This window comes from Aedes albopictus, chromosome 1 (genome assembly GCF_035046485.1).
Source record: "Aedes albopictus strain Foshan chromosome 1, AalbF5, whole genome shotgun sequence".
Lineage (NCBI taxonomy): Eukaryota > Metazoa > Arthropoda > Insecta > Diptera > Culicidae > Aedes > Aedes albopictus.
In genome coordinates, this window is record NC_085136.1 from 44687234 (window position 1) to 44702481 (window position 15248).

The following is a 15248-nucleotide window of genomic DNA, read 5'->3' on the forward strand; positions in this document are numbered from 1 at the left end:
CACCACAATTTCATTTCAATCGAGAATGGTAGCGTCGACGCATTTCGATGTGGAGATGTTCCATGTAGAAAATCTTTAGTCAAATCATACTGGATCTCGTATGGTAAAATGTCCACCTTTTGTCCAGATATATTTCAAAATTTTAAAACTTTTGATTTTCTAATTTTTTCAAATTTCATTTTTTTATGTTGTTGCATTTCTATTTTTTGTGATCAGGAATTTATTTAGAATCAAATAAATCAGAAGAAAGGTTCTCAAAAAATAATATTTTCTACTCTTATACATGATAAATAAAAAAAAACTTGATTTTAAAGGATCTAATTGATGATGATTATCCTGGGCTTGTTAGGGGAATATCTCTAAATAGAAAGAAAATCGTGTTAAGTACTGTTCCTTTGAATTCCATTAAGAATTTGCTTCCTTTGGCAGATACGTATTTCGACCTCAACTGTAAGGTCGTCTTCAGTGTCTTGGACTTGACTCGACTTCGAGTCAATATTTTCCTTTAAAATGCAGGTAATTTGATACAATAGCTGAACAGTAGTATCTTGGTTGGAACCACAGGCCAGTTAAGTGTTATATATTTCAAAAACAAGCCAACAAGCTTTCTGGTCGTTAACTGCATTGAAGTTTAAGTCTTATCACAACATTGGGGGTAAATTAGGATATATCAGATAATCAACAGCATAATTTTCATCAAAATAAACACATTTGAATTACAATAATGTTTTGGTATTTCCGGTACTAAAATATGATTTCCGAAGATGTACTAGTTTTCAAAGTCGGCAAGAACTGCTTAAGCCTTTTAGTCCTATCGTAATAAGTTACTTGGTCTAACCATATTCAGCATTAGTCCCACCAAATTTCAAGATTCATTCCTTAATTTAATCGATTTATGTTATCGTTTTTCAAGTAAATTACAAATTTTTCGAGCTTTTCATAAACTAGAAGGCAAGAGCTTTCAATTAAGGTTAAGCTTTGCCAATACAAATAATTGGTTCCTATGGTAAATTATGTATAACTCATAACTAAAGTTATTGAAATAATCCATGTTGGCCCAACCATGATCATTCTCCTTTTTTTATTTTAAACTTTTAAAACATTTGATTTGATAAAAAAATATAATGATCAGTCAAGATTCAATCCAAACGATAGGATCCCAAACAATATATTTTACTTGATAATTTAAAAAATAAATCAAGTTTTCGAACTCGTTGGCTGATTTTTTAAATTTTTGGCCATTTTCCGATTTTTTGAATTTATTTTGTTTAACGATTCAGAAGATAGGGTCGCATAGTAAATTTACAACTTTTCTTGTTGATAAGTTTCCAAAATTTGGTTTATTTATTTTAATAATTCGAAGGAAAGTATCCGTAAGTTTTCACTCGGTCATCACATACATCATTATCGTGGTCAGGCGTTATAAATCAAAGTAATTTATGATTATTTGTGCGCTACAGAAAGTCATGCAGAAACTTCTGATCGATTTGGTGACATATTTCTTATAATCTGCGGAAATGTTACAGAAGACGTCACGGAGGAATTCTCAACAAACTTTGGTAAAAAGAATCATAAAAATCTTTGCCAGAGGTTTTTGTTTGTCAAAACCGACAAACTGTTCCGATAAAATAGAACACTTTCCAGCGGAACATACATACGTCTGCTTTTTAAGCGTATGGTGATGGGTTCATAAGCACAATATGCGTTGAAAAATTGAGTGGATAAATTGTGTACCCAGGTAACAATTTGATGCTGTACAAACGATCCTTCAACTATTTTAAATCAGCCTTCATTTGAACAAAAGTTGAGCACAAGATGTATAATCACTTATTCAGCTCCTAAACATACAATTTTGATGATTTTATGAAACCTCTAGCTGATTTGGGATTCATTGGAAGGCTGATTTAAGGCTTAATCAGTAATCGATTAAATTTATTAATTGTGTAAAAATAATATAAAAAACGCTTTCGTGAGGAAGATGATTAACCTGGGCTTGTTAGGGGAATATCAGTAAATAAAAAGAAACTCGCGTTAAGTACTGTTCCTTTGAATTCCACTAAGAATTTGCATCCTTTGACAGATACGTATTTCGACCTCAACTGTAAGGTCGTCTTCAGTGTCTTGTACTTGACTCGACTGAAGAGATCCATCGCATCCTACACGTTTTATACATCTTAGGTAAAAACAAATAGGTAACTTAATCTAGGTAGTTTTTTTTAACAAGGCTGGCGTTTACAAAATCAGTTGCTCCCATTGTGATAAGGTCTACGTTGGTCAAACAAAACGGTCTTTGGATGTTAGATTCAGGGAACATATGGCGGAGGTAGGAAAGGCGCAGATGACAGTGAGTAGAGGTTTGGAATACGATTTCAGGTCGAAAGTTGCTGAACATGTCTTTGAGGAGGGTCACCCTGTAACTACGGAGGATATTCAGATTTTGCGAAATGTAACTTCACCTTGGAAATTAGACGATGCTGAGAGTCTAGAGGATGGAACCTTGTGGGACTCCTGTGGTTATGTGAAAGCACTTCCGACCCACCTCCGTGTCGTAGACTAGTACACGATTCTGAAAGTAACTTCCGAGAATCTTGTACAGGTACTCCGGTATCCCCAGACGCAAGAGCGCATCGGCAATAGCAGACCAGCTGGCGCTATTAAATGCATTCCTTACATCCAGAGTCATTACCGCGCAAAAGCGAATTCCCTTCCTCTTAGGCTCGAGTGCTTTCTCGGCGGTTTTTGTAACCGACAAGATAGCGTCTACGGTGGACCTCCCCTTCCGAAAGCCGTACTGGTTGCTCGAAAGACCATTTTCGCCCTCGGTGAACCTCAACATTCTATTGAGGATGATCTTTTCGAGCACCTTCCCCGCCGTGTCAATCAAGCATATTGGTCTATATGCCGACGGGTCTCCGTGTGGTTTCCCCGCCTTTGGCAATAGTACCAGGCTCTGCCTCTTCCAAGCTTCTGGGAAAACTCCCTCGTCCAGGCATTTCTGCATAGCAGACCTGAACATCTCGGGATCCTCTGCAATAGCTACTTTTAATGCCAGGTTCGGAACTCCGTCCGGACCTGTGGCCTTACCTACGCTAAGGGACTTAGCTATCCCCGCAAGTTCCACATCGGTGACCCTCTCCTCATCGCCAGCCCCAGTCCCCGGCTGTCCTACGAAAGGAGACCAAGGACTAGGATCATGACGCGGAAAAAGTCCTCCAATGATCCCCTTCAACATCTCTGGAGATTGCTCTGTAGGAGCCATCACACCTTTTGTCTTAACGACCTGTGGCCATAACGATCCTGTAGGCGTCACCCCACGGGTTCGTATTGGCATTCTGACAGAGACCCCCAAAGCATGCCTTTTTGCTTGCTCTTATCTCGGTCTTAAGCGCGGCTTTTGCAGCGGCGAACACCACCCGCCGTTCGTTTCGCTCTTCCTCTGATCGTGCTCGCTGCATCCGCCGCCTAGCCCGTAGGCAGGCGCGGCGCAGGTCCGCAATCGCGTCGGTCCACCAGTAAGCCGGTGGCCTCCCATTTCTAGGGTGGACTCGCCTAGGCATGGTCGCATCACACGCACGTGAGAGCACCGCTACCAGCTCGCCACCGTCTAAACCGAATAAGTTTCACTCACGGCGGAGCGCCTCCCTAAATACCCCTTCGTCGAAGTATGATGTCTTTCACCTGCGAGGGCTTGGCCTTGGCCTAGCCGCCTCTTCTTCTATCCGCTGTCTGCTGTTGTTACGACAACGCTGTACAACACGACCGGTCCTACGGGCGGTCAGCGGTCGAGTCGTAGTGTCTCCCCAGTCTCCACTAATGTTTCATCTTCGAACGGGAATGGGAAAGAGATTCAAAACATAAACAAGAAAAAGGCAGATAAACACAAATTATTGAAATTAGTTGAGATATAGATTACATGTTTGTGGCAAATAGAGGATCGTAGAATCGGGAAGAAAAGTTAGCGTTTAAGACAGTGGATATTCCGGATCCGTAAGTGATTAAATATGAATACGTGTAAGAGCGAATAATTAATGTGGTTCTATTGGTTTAAGGTTGAATTGTTGTAGTCGATACTGTAGCGAACCGCCAGGTGGTCGCTGTGAGTGTAGCCATCATCTACTCTCCAGTTTGAAATACTTGTTAGGCCAGGAGTCCTGGCCCAGGACTACAAAAGGTCACGTCAATAATTGACTCCACTCCGTTTCGACTAAAGGTACTCTTGGTACCGACATTAGCCAAGTCGACATCTAAGATGGCCAGTGTTTCTAGCAGGATCTGACCCCGCTGGTTCGTGAAACGGCTTCCCCATTCCACGGCCCAGGCATTAAAGTCACCCGCTATTACCACCGGCCTTCGCCCTGTTAGCACGGTCGTTAAGCGGTCCAGCATTTGCGTGAACTGCTCGATCGGCCACCGCGGAGGCGCATAACAGCTACAGAAGAAGACCCCGTTTACTTTGACGACCACAAAGCCCTCATAGGTAGTAGACACCAACTCCTGAACGGGGTATTTACCCGTCGTCCATATCGCCGCCATTTTTCTGGTCCCATCCGCGACCCAGTTGCCGTTGCCGGCGGGTACTCGGTATGGGTCCGATATGATGGCGATATCCGTCTCCCACTCAGAAACTGCCTGACAAAGCAGTTGCTGAGCCGCATCACAGTGGTTCAGGTTCAGCTGCGTTACCTGCACTGTGATTTGTTGTTCACTGCGGCTTTCTTGAAGGCCGGGCACTTTGGACCACCCATCGGATGTCTGTTGTTCGAGGATTTCCCAGTACAGATCATGCAGATGGGCGGACTCGTGCAGCTTTGGGCCTTATGACCATCAGCGCCGCATCGCCTGCACAGTTTGCGCCTGTCGGGGCCTTTGCAGTCCCACGACTTGTGTCCTTGTTCCAGACACCTGAAGCAAACCTCTGGTGGCTCGTGGAATGTCAGGTGATATACACACCAATCCACCTTTATGCTCCCTACTTTAACGGACTTTTTGACGTCCGCTACAGGTAGCTGAGCCAAAGCTATCTGTGTCCCTGCTGGGCCTTTCCGTAGCTTAAAGGCTGCGGCGGCCACCTGTACATCGCACTGTTGCCGCAGTGCCGTGACGAGCTCTTCCACTTCGGTGATCTCATCAATGTCCTTGACCTTCAGAGTCGCCTCATGTGTCAGAGCCCTCACCTGCACACCCTCACCAAGGACCTCTTCTGCCAGCCTTTTATAGGCGGCGCCCTTGTGCTCCTTCTGGCGCTTCAGCTCCAGGATCATCTCGCCCGTACGAGTACGTCTAATACTGCGTACGTCGGCTCCAAGACCCTCAAGCTTGGCGTCGCTTCGCATCATCTTCATGACGTCCGAGTACTTGGACTGTTCCGTCTTGATGATGATCGCGTCGCCTTTCTCGCGCTTGGCACCTGCCCTCCTACGCCTTGGCTTGGCGTCCTATTCTACTACCTGCGGATTCGCCTTCTTCTTCCTCTTCCGCTCTACTTTCGTCCAAGGGGGGTCCTCCCCTTGGATCGCCCTGCTCTGTGGCTGTTGAGGGCCCACCAGCGGTTGCAACCCCTTGTTCCCATCGTTCCGGGACGGGCCAGCCTTTTCAGGCCCACCCTTCCCAGCTTTCCGGGAACCCTGGCTGGGGTCCGACCTTCCGGCATTATTACCGACTTTCGGGGTAATGATTCGCCTTGCCTTGCGGGCACCGCCAGACAGCACCTCGAATGACGGTTGCCTCGCCCGCTTCTGCGATTGCTTTCCCCGTTTGTCGCGAGCAGTCGCTTCCGCCTTATTCGGACTTCCTGCGAAGGAGAAGGCCTCCGTTTGGGTAAACTTCGGCACTTTCTCATTTGCAGGCTCCGCTGCTGCAGCAGTCAGCAACGCGAGTGCCGCGTGCTCCTGCTTGGCATCGTCGATCGACGCCCTAAGTCGAAGCAAGGCCGTTTTCAGGTCCTTGCTTATGTTCGACTTAGTGGACGCAAAGTCGATGATTTTGCCAAGCTGCTGCTCAGCCACCTCTATTGCGGACCGTCCTTTGGATTCTCGGTTGACGGCCCTCAACAACCACGCTCCGTCCATAACCTCCACCGGCTGGCTTTCCGGGAAGTGGACTGGAGCACCCACGCTTGAGCTGCGTACGCAGCTCCCAGCGCCTATCTCCTCACTTCTCCTAGTCGGAGACCTCATCAACCCGCTTCTTGCGAAGGGGTTGATCCCACCACTACTTCCACCTGAGTTCTGATTTTGGTTTTTGTTAGACTTCATGTTTACATCCCACGAGTCGCACGGGAAAGAATGTCCACCACGCCAAAGCCCTGCATTAACGCGGTAAGGGACAGCTTACTGTGGGGGGTGCCCAGGTACCCCACAGGCTCCGTTAAAGATCGAGCATCTTTTTCACCCCCTCGATCACTCATTCCTCAGCCCCGGGACTTTCGTCCTTGCTGCCCATATATTAGAGCCTATTTAGAATAAAAGGAACACATTGTAATTTTTGTGTGGTATTGTAAATTTGACTTATTTTCCTCTATATGGGTAAAAATTTCAACCCGGTATAACTTAATTCGCCGTGAGAAAATATTACATTTTAGAACATTGTATTAAGTATCAATATATAGTTGATAAACGTTAAAAAATTCATTCAATTCGGTTCACTGGTTTCCGAGATATGACAACTCAAAAATGAGTTGTCTAAAAAATAGTGTTTTACCCGAACGGTTTTAACTTCGCGAAAAATTATTCAATCGAGCCCAAATTTGTACCAATAATGCACATATAACAGGTTGATAAACAGTCAAAATTTGAGATTTTTTGATGCACTCTATGAAAAGTTACAGAATGTTGATTTTTTTTGTGGGAGAAAAAAAGTTGCCTATCCCAAACATTTTGGCCACCCCCTGTAATTGTATACATATCCTCGAAAACAAGAGCATTACTTGTTGTGTCTTTAGTCAAGAACATAAGTTGAACTAAGTCTGTATTGAGGCTGAAGAAGCGTTGTGAACTTTACGAAAACCATGCTTGGGTCAGCTGTCAAAAGCTATTCGATTAAAGGTTAAACAACAGTTGATTAATTCTACATGTTGGTGTATGTTTTAAGGCTGGTTACTCAGCTGATAATATTCTATTCAACTTGATATTCAGCCATCTATGTATTGCTGATTCAAGTGGTTGAACAAGCCATACTTCAGACCTATATTTAGCTGTCATTGTGTTCAGCCATTGGCACCATTAACCAGCTATTGGTCAGCGAATACTCCCTCTGTTCAGCATTCAATGTTACTTGGGTAGTTCTGGTGGGGAACCTACCGCGATTTTATTAGAGTTTTCTCTAATTTATTAAAAAAATCAAGTTTTTCGGGAGCCTATAATAAACAAAAATAATAAAAAATTTCAACTTTTTCACCAAGAAATATATATATTTTTTTTATTTTCTTGTTTTTGATTTTTAAGCCCAATTTTATTTGTCTAAAGCGTAGTTTTCTCAATTTAGATTTTTCAGCTTAGTCCAATGATTCTGAAGATACATTCTCAAATTAAACCTGTAATAAACAGCAACAGTTATATATTTTTTAACTTTTTCCATGCGATACCTACGTAGTGATATTTTTTAATTTATGTTTTTTCTTAACTGTGATTTTGTAACTTAGTGCAATGATTTCGCAGATACAATCTCAATTGATAATGTTTGAATACATTTAACAAATTCTTCAACTTTCTTTTATTTTTTGATTTTCGGTTATTTTTTATTTTTTGAGTCAAGAGATTCAGAAGATAAAATCTCTGGTGATGAAATTGACAAAATTTTTGCTCGATAAGTAGAATCTTATTTTAAAATTGTTCATTATTTGATGATGAATATCAAATGGCATTTTTCGAAGGTGTCGATGACATTTATTTTAAATTTTTTGTTTTATTTTGAAGCCGTAGAATTTTTTCGAAAATTTTAGGTATACAAATACTGAGATTTCGTTTTTGTTTGTTTTTAAGTTTTATTGTTGGTGGCTTTTTAAATATTTTAATATGGGCGCAATGCTCGTTTTTCAATTCTACGATTTTTAAAATTACCTTCCGTAGATCCTGCCTCGCATTCGTTGGAATTATCTTATCCTCACGATTTAAAAATGGAGAAGTTTCAGATCGTCGTCAGTAATACCTATCAGGTATCAGAAGGCCGGCTCCAGAGGCACGTTATCCTCCATTTGGGACATTTGTGCCATCGCCAAAATAACAGCCTATTTCATCATCTACCTGAGGGAAAAGGAAGGAAAAAGGATTTGGATGGGGATAGGGACAGGTAGGGAAATAGGAAAAATACCCTGGAAGAGGGTACTAACGCACAAGCGTACCACAATGGGTTCAAACAGCGCCCTGAAAAGGGCACTGTAATAACGCATAAAGCGAAAGAGAGCCTATAGCTCTTTACCACAGCGGGTTAAGAACAACAGAATATCCTGAAGATTCAGGTTTCTGAAGTCAGTTTCACTTAATAAGTGTTTACCGAATACTCGGAAACGCAGTTGCGCGAAAACTGGACAGTTACATATCAAATGATACGAAGTTCCATAATCGGATTCACAGCTATCACAGGCAAATGAATCAGCTTGCTGAATATTCGCCATGTGATAGCTGAGTCGGCAGTGGCCAGTCAATGCTTTGACCAGCATGCTGCAATTCTGCTTAGACAGATTAGTTAGATACTTCGCCACCCGTAGAGATGGCTCAGCACTATACAATTTGGTTTGACGACATGACTCCAAACTATTCCAATATTGTCTGTGTTGAGTGACAGCCCAGGTGTGAATCTGAAGCTTAATCCAACACTTCGATATCGGAATAGCTGGCTCAGGGCCAATGAAGTCATGTGATGCTCCAGAGCGAGCTAACTCATCAGCCAATTCATTTCCAGCGATGGAAGAATGACCAGGTACCCATAGAAGGTGAACAGCGTTTGCTGAATTCAGCTCCTCGATTTGAGTTCGACAAGCGATAACTATCTTCGACCTGGAGTTGGCCGAAGCAAGTGCTTTAATAGCAGCCTGGCTATCTGAACAGAAGTATATTACTTTGCCCATTACGTGCTGCTGAAGTGCTGATTGCACTCCGCACATAAGAGCAAAGATTTCGGCCTGAAAAACGGTACAGTGTCTACCAAGTGAATAAGACTGATACAGCCTTAGCTCACGAGAATAAACACCAGCACCTGCTCGACCTTCGAGAAGGGAGCCATCAGTGTAACATACGATGCCGTCTGAAATACTTCTTTCCAGATAACCAGATGTCCACTCTTCCCGGGAAGGGAATTTCGTGGAAAATGTCCTATATGGAAAATTACAAGCAATTGTAAGATCACTTGGAGCAAGGACAACTTTGTCCCAATTCACCAAAAGTGGAAACAACGAGGTGCGTGTTGATGTGCGGTTCACAGGAGTTTCCTCTAGTAGACCGAGTACCCGTAACCGGTAAGTGCAAGAAAGGGCTTCTTGTTTGAGATGAATGTGTAGTGGGGCAACGCCAAAGAGAACTTCTAGCGCTGCCGTAGGAGTTGAAGAGAACGCTCCAGACATCGCCATTAAGCACATCCTTTGGAGATGGCCTAATTTTGATTGGACCGTTCTCACTTCACCCTTTTGCCACCACACAAGACATCCATAAGCCAATATTGGCCGAACCACAGTTGTGTAAATCCATTTGATATACTTGGGTTTTAGACCCCAAGTTGTACCAAAAGTACGCCGGCATTGCCCGAAGGCCATACAAGCTTTCTTGATTCTGAACTCAATGTGAGGTGTCCAGGAAAGCTTGGAATCAAGAATGACTCCAACGTACTTTACCTGTTCAGTCACATCGATTTCAGAATCAAAGAGACGCAAAGGTCGAACGCCATTACGGTTTCGCCTTTCCGTGAAAAGAACAATAGATGTTTTACTCGGATTAACCGAAAGGCCATATTGGCGACACCAACCCTCAACTACCTGAAGGGCGTTTTGCATCAGGTCGAAAAGGGTGCTGATGCACATACCAACTAACAATGTTAGGTAGTCGTCGGCAAAACCATAAGTAGGAAAACCGCTATTATTGAGTTGCCTCAATAGCGTATCTGCTACGAGATTCCACAAAAGCGGTGATAAGACTCCCCCTTGGGGGCATCCACAAACACTCAATTTCCTAATCCCTGCTAGACGCAATGTCGAGAAGAGATATCGGTTTTTGAGCATTTGGTGAATCCAATTGGAAATCATTGGAGATATACCATGACTCCGTGCGGCTTCCAATATGGCATCGAAAGGCACGTTGTCAAAGGCACCCTCGATATCTAAGAAAACACCCAAACAAGATTGCTTTTGAGCGAATGCTTTCTCGATATCGTAAACAACCTTGTGTAAAAGAGTCACAGTGGACTTACCAGATTGGTAGGCATGTTGGTTCACATGAAGAGGCACGTTGGCCAGATGAACATCACGGATATGATGATCCACAATGCGTTCTAAGCATTTCAGAAGAAAAGAGGTCAAACTGATAGGTCTGAAACTCTTTGCTTCTTCATACGACGCACGACCCACTTTCGGAATAAACTTTACAGTAATATCCCTCCAGGATTTGGGAATATACCCTGTAGCAAAACTGCAAACAAGTAGTTTTTTCAAAACATGTTTGAAATAATCAAATCCCTTCTGAAGCAAAATAGGATAAATCCCATCTGCCCCAGGAGATTTGAAAGGAGCAAAGCTATTAAGAGCCCACTCAATCGATTCTATAGTTACAATACTCCGAGCCGAAGCTAAAGAATCATAACTACAAGTAAAGACACCAGGATCATCCGAAGATGTAATATCCACACATCCAGGGAAGTGTGTGCTGAATAAGCATTCCAGAACTTCCTCATCAGAGGAAGTCTGATCGCCATTTGGCAAACGAAGTTCGTTCACCCGGAAATCCTTAGATTTCGCAAGGATTTTGTTTAACCGACTGACTTCACTCAAGCTGGAAACATTTGTACAAAGGTTTTTCCAGCCGGATCGTTCAGCAGACCGGAGAGCTTTCCTGTAGGCCTTGCGAGCCGACCTGAAAGCCTCCGAACCAGCCGAACGTCGTCTGTTCCAACTCTTTCTACATTGTTTCCTGAGTTTCGCCAGATCAGAGTTCCACCAAGGGGTTCCTCTTGTGATCTTCACAGACCGTAGAGGGCATGCTTCTTCAAAAGCTTCCATGATGAAGGTCGTTGTAGTATCAACGGCATCATCTAAATCACTTGGAGTGTCAATGGATGGTGAATATCCATGAAATTTGGCTGCAACCAAATCAGTATAAAGATCCCAGTTTGTTGACCGAGGATTCCTGAAACGCAATGTTTGCGAAGTAACATTTAAATGTTCAAAAAAGATATAGCGATGGTCAGATAAAGATTCTTCATCTGACACATGCCAATTGGTCAGCTCGTGACTAATTCTGCTAGAGCAAAGTGTTATATCTAACACTTCCTCTCTAGCAGATACCATGAAGGTTGGGCCTTTGCCTATGTTAAGTAATGCAAGATCTGTACTACTTAAGTACTCCATCCAGTTTGATGGAGTACTTAAGTAGTACAGATCTTGCATTACTTACAGCCTCTCAAGTTAATGTCTGAGCTGCCCCAGATGATATGGTGAGCATTAGCATCACTGCCAACAATTAGCGGAAGGCCTTTTGAAGTGCAGTATGCGATGACTTGTTTGAAAGCATCCGTAGGGGATGGTTCATCATGTGGTAAATACACAGAACAATAGACGTATTTCCTGTTGAGGTTTCCAACAGATACATCAATTGTGATAGCACATACATCTCTGGTGGTTAGTTCAGAGATGAGTGTAGCAACTATTGCGTTGTTGACAAGCACACAGGCTCGAGGCATGACACGCGAGTTTGCCATTTCATGTTTACTGAAAGTGGCAAACACCGGGTTCACAAGGTTTCCTAGATAGAAATTTCCCTTACGAAAGTAAGGTTCTTGTACCAAGGCCACTTGAGCTGTACCATTTTGCATAAGTCTGCAAAGATTGATCGTTGCTGTTCTTTTATGCTGAAGATTGATCTGAGCTATCCTAACCGTAGCCACTACCCAAACTAGGTAAGATTAAACTCTTCGCAACAGCAGCTCAACAAAGAACAGCAACAATAAAACCAAATCGGTATCGATTGGAAAACGCCAAAGGCGAGGATACACAGAATACACTGTGTAAATCGCATAATGCGAAACCATATAGGTGAAAATTTAAACTGATTAACAACATCTTCATAATCCCGCCCTTATTTAGCCTCAAGTGAGACTAAAGAAGGGCAGCTGATTGTCTCGGAGAAACACAAGGTCCACTGCACCATTGCTCCGGTTAGCGCAGTAAGGGCCAGTCTTCGAAGATCATCATTGCGAGCGTGAGTTTTAAAAAGCAAGCTTTGGAAAAGTTCAAACTTTATGATCAATTCAAATCTTCGCATTTTATTTCTCTTATGCTCCTTTGATCAAAAATAGTGCATCATTGATGCAAATCATTTCATACTAACGGTAGGCATTTAACTCGAATGCTTCTGATGTTCAAGTAATGTTATCCTGAATATTAGAAAAGGACTGCATTGCACACCTCAGTTCACGTTAATGCGTCCATTGGTAAATCGTAATAAACGACGACACCTGAATCCAAAATTTATTATTATACTTACCTAGCCTGAATCTATGCCTTTCGTATGCTGATGTGAAATCGATTCAGGAAGAAGTATTAATTATTGAAGCTGATAACAAAAAGTTATCAATATTTTTAACCTTTCAGGACGCGCGCCTGTATGACCTTTAAACTGCACTCGCACTCGCGCTGAATACGAGGAGCGAGGTTTTTTGGTATTGTTGTACTTTTTACAACTACGCGCGTCCGGTTAAAAGAAGATGGATCCGATTGGATCGAACATTTTGATATGTTAGCTGAGGAAAGTGTTAGCTAACGCAAATCCCAATAATTGAACTGAGGGAAAGTCATTAGAAATAACCTATTAAAGAACCTAGCCGTCGGTGGTATAACGCAAAATAGTATGCACGCTAATCTGTTTCCTTCTCTAAGGGGTGATTTCTACACCCTGGCTTAAGCGTTAAACCAGGTTTAACCACGGTTGCACAAATTCTGAAGCTTCCAGCGAACGTGAGTTTTTGTTTTTTTCTTTTCACCACACCGCTTCTGACGTTGAAGCCCCTGTCCTTCACGGAGGCAATTGAAAAGAGAATAAAAATTCTCTCTTCGCTCACACCGGGGAGACAGCGGGGTTCAAAAGCAACATTTTTCCTGTGACCGGCACTCAAACGACAAAAATTCACCACGTTTGCTTATGGGCGAGTCGCATTCAGCGCAGAGCGTGTGTTGATGATGGCGCAGTCATTACCTCCACAATGTAGTTGAATTTTTCTGCGTTCACTTTCAAGTATCTCACAGCAGAGCTGAAAATGAATGTCAAAAGCATTCAGTTCAGCAGAAATTCATTCAATTGAATGAGATTTTTTCAACCCTGGGTTTAACTATATGGGTAAGCCTGGCTTACCGGTTAAGCCGAGGTGAAGAAATCGGCCCTAAGAGTCAGTGAAGGTGCTTATATAAGAGTGAACAGAGTGAACAGAGGCTTTCCCCAAGTATTTATATTTAATTAAAACTAATAGTAAATATGATTCACACAGATAAATAATTTATTGCTGCTGTTAATGGAGCACAAAAAAAAATCTGTATTCTAATGATAATAACTATTGGCGGCCTCAAAAAACAGGTTGGGACTTGGGTCAAACGCCCGAACTCGTTAATACATGATGCGGGAAGGGATCTGCCAGAAGCGGTTAACGAACTGTCAACAAGTGGGGTGGTTGTTTGTATGTCCAATGCCAATCTTCGATCCATCGATCCAAAGTTCAATTCAAAGCCGATTTATTCAAATGCTGAAAAATGTGAAAATTAGCGCATTTTCGTTTTGTATAACATTAATCAAATACCTAACTTAACTTCAACTTCAACCGCAAGTGAGAAAGCTTCGGTGTCAATAAAGATTTTCAGCTGCCACCAACACAACGTTGCTGGTTACTAGGCCAACCACCATAGGATCCTAGCTACCACCATATATGTTTGCCAGCTCTCGTAACGCTTTTCTTCATTCTGCTAGTGTGAGGATTTGATAAATGATTTGCATCAATGATGCAGTATTTTCATCGAAATGATAGGCACAAGTCATGGCAATGCTGATTTGAAAAATAAGGAGCGCGCATTCTCCTGCTCCTAGTTTTTTGGATCAATGCAATGCAATGCAAAGGAAATTTTGAAGACTGGTAAGGGCTACATACTGTGGAGGGCGCCCTGGTACTCCACAGGCTCCGTTAGCGGTTAGGTTTTTATTAGACCCCCCTAGCCATTCATTCCTAGGCACGGTAAGCATAAAGCCGCATCACACCATTTATTAGGGGTCACCTGTGGGTGGATTCTTACCACCGGAACAGGCGGTCCGTAGTGTTATTCTTAGCCAATTGAGACAATCGCTACCGACACTACACAGCTATCTAGGCTGATCGAGAAAAGAAGTTAATATTGATGATCAACTTCATACGGACTCGAACAGCCGAAGATAAAATCTCTGGTGATGAAATTGACAAAATTTTTGCTCGATAAGTAGAATCTTATTTTAAAATTGTTCATTATTTGATGATGAATATCAAATGGCATTTTTTGAAGGTGTCGATGACATTTATTTTAAATTTTTTGTTTTATTTTGAAGCCGTAGAATTTTTTGTTTATTTTTTCGAAAATTTTAGGTATACAAATACGGAGATTTCGTTTTTGTTTGTTTTTAAGTTTTATTGTTGGTGGCTTTTTAAATATTTTAATATGGGCGCAATGCTCGTTTTTCAATTCTACGATTGGATTTTTAAAATTACCTTCCGTAGATCCTGCCTCGCATTCGTTGGAATTATCTTATCCTCACGATTTAAAAATGGAGAAGTTTCAGATCGTCGTCAGTAATACCTAAGTCTAATGAATTAGATTTCAGATTTGGGCATTGCAGCGCCTCCAGCTTTGACTCAAGTACTAATCCAAATTTTGAAGCCTATGTCAATTTCAAAATGCATTTCCAATGAAACAGTAGCATCTACATGGCCGTCGATGTGTATGTTCCATGTCTATCCCAGTCAGCTCTGTGATAATTGCAAGTAAAGCCGATGCGATTAAAAACCACTTCATGGGAAAATCAAAATTGTTACAGGGA

At 42.4% G+C, this 15248-nt stretch overlaps 1 protein-coding gene and 1 long non-coding RNA gene across 2 annotated transcripts in view; both read right to left on the bottom strand.

Moving 5' to 3' along the window:
* The window catches only part of LOC134284900 (uncharacterized), a 194001-nt gene that overhangs the window by 79511 nt on the left and 99242 nt on the right, over positions 1-15248 (bottom strand). The gene's annotated exons all lie outside the window — the stretch shown is intronic.
* LOC134284902 (uncharacterized) lies at positions 13667-14960 on the bottom strand. The gene is made up of 2 exons (XR_009996003.1): positions 13987-14960; positions 13667-13932 (listed from the first exon to the last, which is right to left on the bottom strand). It is a non-coding gene; the product is annotated as an uncharacterized LOC134284902 (long non-coding RNA).